Here is a 6,000-nt window from a genome sequence, read left to right on the forward strand (position 1 = left end):
TCTACTTTTCAGTAATATTAAATTCGCAATTCTATTATTGTTTATTATTATGATAAACCGAGTTAAATGATAAATGGCGATTATTCACTATTCAACCACATCTTTCAATTGTGTTTTTATGCTGAAAATTAATTTCCGTCAAAAATATGATAAATGAAGTTCAAAGAGAAAACTTTAAACTTTTTATTCACTGCTTGGCGTACGTGGTGTTGTGGCGGCTATACTCTATCTCGCTTGCATGCGAGCTCGCCCCCCACCACACGCCGGCGAGCTAGTCTTTTGTCACTGCACGGCTAGTCTTTTGTCGCTGTACGGCAGTAGAACAGTGGAGACTAGCCCGCCGTTAGAGCTGCATCGTTCTAGTGTTTCTCTACGTAATAAAAGAGTCTTTCTTATTCTCTGTGCCGAGTACTCAGTGGGCACATGCCTAGATTCTTCCCGGGCTATCCCTTCTAACCTTCACAGTGGTACATCGATTCTTTTGTCTGCTGTGAACGATCAAAATTAAAATGCCATTTTTACTCCAACATTAAATAACTCAGCGCACTGCAATTTGCGAGTATGTGAATCAAAGAGGCAGATTCGTGCTTTTACGTGATATAAAACACATTTGTCTGTTTTTTTTTTATTTATACGAAGCAGGTCGGTAAACCTTATGACAAATTTTAGCATTTGACGGATCTTGATTTATTCTCGTGTAAGATTGTAAAAATTAACACTTTGCGGGCCGCTGTCACGCTGACGTGACTTGCTCGCCAACGGTTATCGGCCGCTGTCACGTTGGCGTGACTTTTGAAGGCGAGCAGTAGAACCTGCGTGAATCTCGCCGGCGGCAGCGTAACGGCGCTTCGATAAATGCGCGGCCCGCAAAGTGTTAATTGAATTTGACAAACGTAAATATAATCAAAAACTAAAGACTTTGCGCTGCAAAATGTTTTTTGAACCATTTCATTAGCGTTATTCTTATGAAAGTTATTGCCAGTTAACCTTTGATTATTTTTGTAAACTTGATGTCTCTGGTTATCTTGTCATAATATATAAATGCACATATAATTTATCGCGTAATCAGCATTTACTTAAATGACAGTGTGATTGAAATTTCAATTTAGCTCTGTCTTAGAATTTTTATATCGATAAAGGTGACAAAATTTTATTACGTTTAAATAAAAATCAATCGAAATATAATAAATATGTCATTTTTTATTTCTTCGATAATTATATAACGCTATGTATTATTTACTGCATTACTGAGTTCGCATTACACTCGTTGCAGCTTACTTTGTATTTTAGTATCCGTGAAGATCCGATAAGCATTGCATAACCTCGCGCAACCTTTCTCGTATGCAGTGCAGTCGCAGCGCATCTACAAAGAACGATCTTAAGGAAGCACAAATGTTGACAGTTGTAACCGGGAGCACCCTTGCAAGAAGCGCAGCCGACCACAGAACGAGCAGAGAAACCAGGACCGGGACCAAAAACCCGAATGAGAGATTTTGTTTAAGTTTTATATTTACAATTCTAGTTTAGATCATGAGACGCCATTTTTGTCTGTAACAAATAACACATTATATTACACCATTATATTAGACATTATATGAGATAATATATTAGATATTACATTAGATCAGTATATTAAAGGACTATATGAGAGATTATATTAAACTATATTAAACCAAGTGCCACATTATAGTAGATTAAGTTTATTATTATAAGTAGCGCCTGTGAACCTGCACAGAGGAAGACGGCACAAGGTCATAAAGATGAGGAAGATTTCATGATAATACAAATAACAAGATTTAACAATACCAATTTGAAGAAATTGCAGGTTAGTACAACCACTGGCTCCAGTCGGCCTAAAAGTAAGGTTAGGACATCTCAAACACTGGCTCCGGTCGGCTAAAAGTAAGGTTAGGTCATCCCAGTGACTGGCTCCAGTCACTTAAGGAGCAAGGTTATATTAATCCGATCGACTGGCGACAGCAAAGCAAGAGAGCGACAGGCGCCAGCCGAACCGCAAGACAGAGATGCGCATGCGCGGGACCCATGGGGGTTCGCGGCTATTCGCTAAAGCTAGCCGCGAGAAAGAAATATTGTCACGCGCTGATAAGTCAGTTTAACGGAACAAGATATACGTTTTTTTCGCTAATATATAATTTTTTATTTCTCGAGGGAACTTCAATTTCAGTTCATCTCCTCCATCATAAGCTCGACGGTACCGATACCGTCCGGGATCTTCATTCCCGTCTTCAAGATCGGCGCCGCGCTCGGCAGAGCGGTGGGCGAAGCTATGGCACTCTGGTTCCCCTCGGGTGTGCGTTACGGCAGGATAATTACGCCTATTACGAGGTCTGTTCAAAAAGTATCGCGAATTTTGTGTTTTTTCAAAAATTATTTATTTATTCATGAATATCTATTTTGTCAAAGTAATCCCCGTCAGATATTATACACTTGTGCCAACGTTTTTTCCAATCCTCGAAGCACTTTAAAAAATCAGTTTTTGTGATCTTGTTCAGCTCCTCCTTCGATGCCGTCTTTATCTCCTCAATCGTAGCGTAACATCGTCCTTTCATGTGCCTCTTCAGTTTCGGGAACAAGAAAAAGTCACAGGGGGCCAGGTCTGGGGAATACGGTGGCTGCGGCATTATTAGTGTGTTGTTTTTGGCCAAAAATTCGATGCTGTTTTTGGTCGAAATTGAGCAATTTTGGTACGAATTTCGCGGCGACCCGTCTCATACCCAAATCATTAGTAAAAATCGAATGGCACGAGCCAATCGATATATTTAGGTCCTCAGCAACTTCTCTAACGGTGATTCAACGATTGGCCAATACTATTTTCTTCACTTCATCAATGTTTTCGTCTGTTGTTGACGTGCTCGGGCGTCCGGCACGCTCTTCGTCGTTCACATCTTCTCGGCCCTCTGAGAACATTTTGTACCACCGATAAACGTTGCTTCGGTCCAAGGTAGCTTCACCATATGCCACAGTCAACATTCGGAATGCGTCCGCGCACTTAATTTTGTTTTTCACACAAAATTTGATACAGATTCTTTGATCCATTTTTTGGAATAGGCAAAAATCGGAGACGAGCCAAAACACGTCCAAGCAAAACAGCTGTCAAAGATAAACTGAATATTCAAAATGGCCGAACTTGTCGGCATAAGTGAGGGACATGAGTACCAACATAACGCCACAAAAAAATCGAAAATCGAATATACGTAACCCGCGGAAATTCAAAATTCGCGATACTTTTTGAACAGACCTCGTTTGCTGTTACAGAATATATGTAGAAAGTAAAGAGCAAAGGAGAAAAAACGAGCCCGACCCGATTAAAAATCCGAAGAGCGACGTGACGAGCGAATCGCATGTTTGCTGGTCGAATCGCCCTTCGGGCATAAAAGCAAAGGTTCCGGCCCTCTCATGTTGAACGACGACAGGAAGCGAACGGAGGCAATCGCTGACTCCAAATTTCGCATCGTGGATTTCGGCTCGCTTCTACAAACGTATGTAGATAGATGCAACTGCGACAATACGAACGACGCTGTGTGTGTGTGTGTATAAAAGGGCCCCCTCCTCGCTCATATACAATCTAAGCCGGCGGAAAAATAAAAATGGAATGTATTTTCGAAATTGTTTCTTTTAATAATCATATAACAATGCTCGTTATATATTCACGATCAACATACATTACTCTTATCTATATGTTGCAAATTACATAAAAAAGATATCCGTTTTGCATTTTCTAAAATTATAAAAACGACGGTAGCAAAAGTTTCTTGTGTTTCTTTTTTTTTCTTTCATTCTTTCTTTCTCTGGAACTGGCGTTGCGTCAACGTCGGAGCACGTGTGCGGCGGCGGCGTTATTACGTTTCCTTACGGTTTTTTTCTCCTTTTTTCTCTCTCTCTTTCTCTCTCTCTCTCTCTCTTTTTTACGCTAAAAACGATCGGTAAAAAAAGGACGACGCGCGCGATGGCGATCATAAAAGTGTAACTAAAGTTTTTCCTAAGTCACTCTGCGGTCTCTTCGTCGGGAGGAGAGGTGTTTCTCTTTCGATTATCGGCGAGATTTTCTGCTCGGCATTGTTCCGCGAGAACGGCCGAAATTCCGTCGCGCTAACGGAGGAACACGTGTGTCACGTTATTGTGCAATTCTTATCGCGCGATGAATGCACTATCGGAGGACGAGAGCGCACGCGGACAACTACCGAGGAAAGAGGGAGAGAGCGACGGGCCCCCCCTCTTTGTTCGCTCGGTGGCTCGCGGCAGTCGAGGGAAAAAACGAGGAAAGATCGGTTTTGACTCTTCTCGACTCGGAAGGGGGTGTGGTGGGATAAACGTTACATTATGCGTCTCATTAATCTTTAATTAGATAATTAATTCACTATTTACGAAAAGTCATAATAAAAAGTAGTACTCTATATATTCGGTATTTCAATAATAATATTGTAATAATAATTATTATATTCCATAGCTTTGTCTGCAGTTATCGTCTATATCGGATAATTAATTAATTAATTCACATAATGTTATCTTCATCGTCGCGCGCGCGCGTGTGTGTATTGGGGTGTGTATGTATTATTAAACCGCGGCCTACATCATCCTCAGATATACGTTCGATAAATATAAAAAAAAGGAGACAAAAAGAAACAAAAATCGTATATAATATATATTTATATATATAGCGTTGCGTATATCTCATTCGCCTCTCTCTCTCTCTCTCTGTCTCTCTCGCTCTATCTATCTATCGCTCGCCCGTTCGTTCGCTCGCTCTCGCTCTCTCTCTCTCTCTTTCTCTCGCTCTCTCTCTCTCTCTCGCTTACAATAGTAAATCGCTACGAATGCCCCGCGCACCAACGCGTCCCTCCGCGGCACCGACTTCTTCCGTGCTACAATATTCTCGCACGCTTCCACGAGCAACCGTCCGTGAGAGAAATGCCTAGAATGTCGGTTGCAAGCACCATTGGTTGGTATTGTCGATCGACCGTGTGTCGCGCAAGGGTCCGACTATCATCGCAGCCTCGCGTCGCTCGCCCTTGCTCTCGGGCGCGCCACGGAGACGGCTTCAATCGTCGTCTTCAAGGGGAAGAGCATCGCTCGATCGTCCGTTTCGTCCTCTCTCTCTTCCTTTTTTTTTTTTTCTCTAACGTGTCGCGCACATTGCGGCGAGACGATCGGCGTGTTCGGCAATATTAACAGGACCTTCATTCTTCGTCAATAATTAAACGTCGCGGGCGCGCGCGCGCACGTACACGCGCGAGTCCTCGCGTTGGCGCGCGCAGCGTTCGGAATTATGTCTCTTCTCCGCACTCGGTAAGAGTTCACTACCACAAAGGTACACCACTTTCAGATTTACAACACTGCCCTAAACACAGCCATACTAAGCCAAATACTTTTGGGTTTTTGTTGTTTACGATTATTTCCTCATTTTCACTAGTAAAATCGTTTATTTAAATCTACACTCGATTACCGTTCCCCGTTTTAACTTCCACGCGTCACCTGTTTATAGTTTTTCTATTTTCTCTCATCTTTTCTCCTCTCTCTCTCTCTCTCTCTCTCTCTCTCTCTCTCTCTCTCTCTCTCGCAGCAATCCTTTCGCTCGTTTTCCTCTCGCTATTGTACACTTTCGAAAAGAAACAGGAGAAAGAAAGGAAGGAAAAGGAAAACCGCGCACAATCGAATGCGCCCGCGACTCCGTTCGATTTTCTACGAGGTCTCAACAGCCCGACGACGACGACGACGTGCAATACACGAAGCGTGTCCGATTCACGAAGGGGAGAAGAAATGCGGAGGAAGAGAGCCGGCGTGATTCTCGTTCCTCGAGAGTCAAAGCCCTTCGGAGGATCGGGCGTTCGAAGAAGTGTTAGACGCGTTTTTCCTCTGCGAAACGCGAGCCAACTGCAAGGAATGCGCTTTTGTAGGTGTTTTCATGGTTTCATCGAGATTTCCCGTCCGTGTCTTGAGAAATAAAAACAAAATGGAACAAAATCCCGGGGGGGGGGGGGC

The 6,000-nt window shown here is 42.9% G+C and overlaps 1 long non-coding RNA gene across 1 annotated transcript; it reads right to left on the bottom strand.

Annotated features, from left to right (window-relative positions):
- Window positions 1-1,177: 1,177 nt before the first annotated feature.
- On the bottom strand, window positions 1,178-1,996 carry LOC106745749. The gene is made up of 2 exons (XR_001374547.1): window positions 1,807-1,996; window positions 1,178-1,548 (listed from the first exon to the last, which is right to left on the bottom strand). It is a non-coding gene; the product is annotated as an uncharacterized LOC106745749 (long non-coding RNA).
- Window positions 1,997-6,000: the final 4,004 nt, after the last annotated feature.

The sequence above is a fragment of the Dinoponera quadriceps genome, unplaced genomic scaffold (assembly GCF_001313825.1).
Source record: "Dinoponera quadriceps isolate SergipeBrazil2010 unplaced genomic scaffold, ASM131382v1 scaffold1658, whole genome shotgun sequence".
NCBI classification, from domain to species: domain Eukaryota; kingdom Metazoa; phylum Arthropoda; class Insecta; order Hymenoptera; family Formicidae; genus Dinoponera; species Dinoponera quadriceps.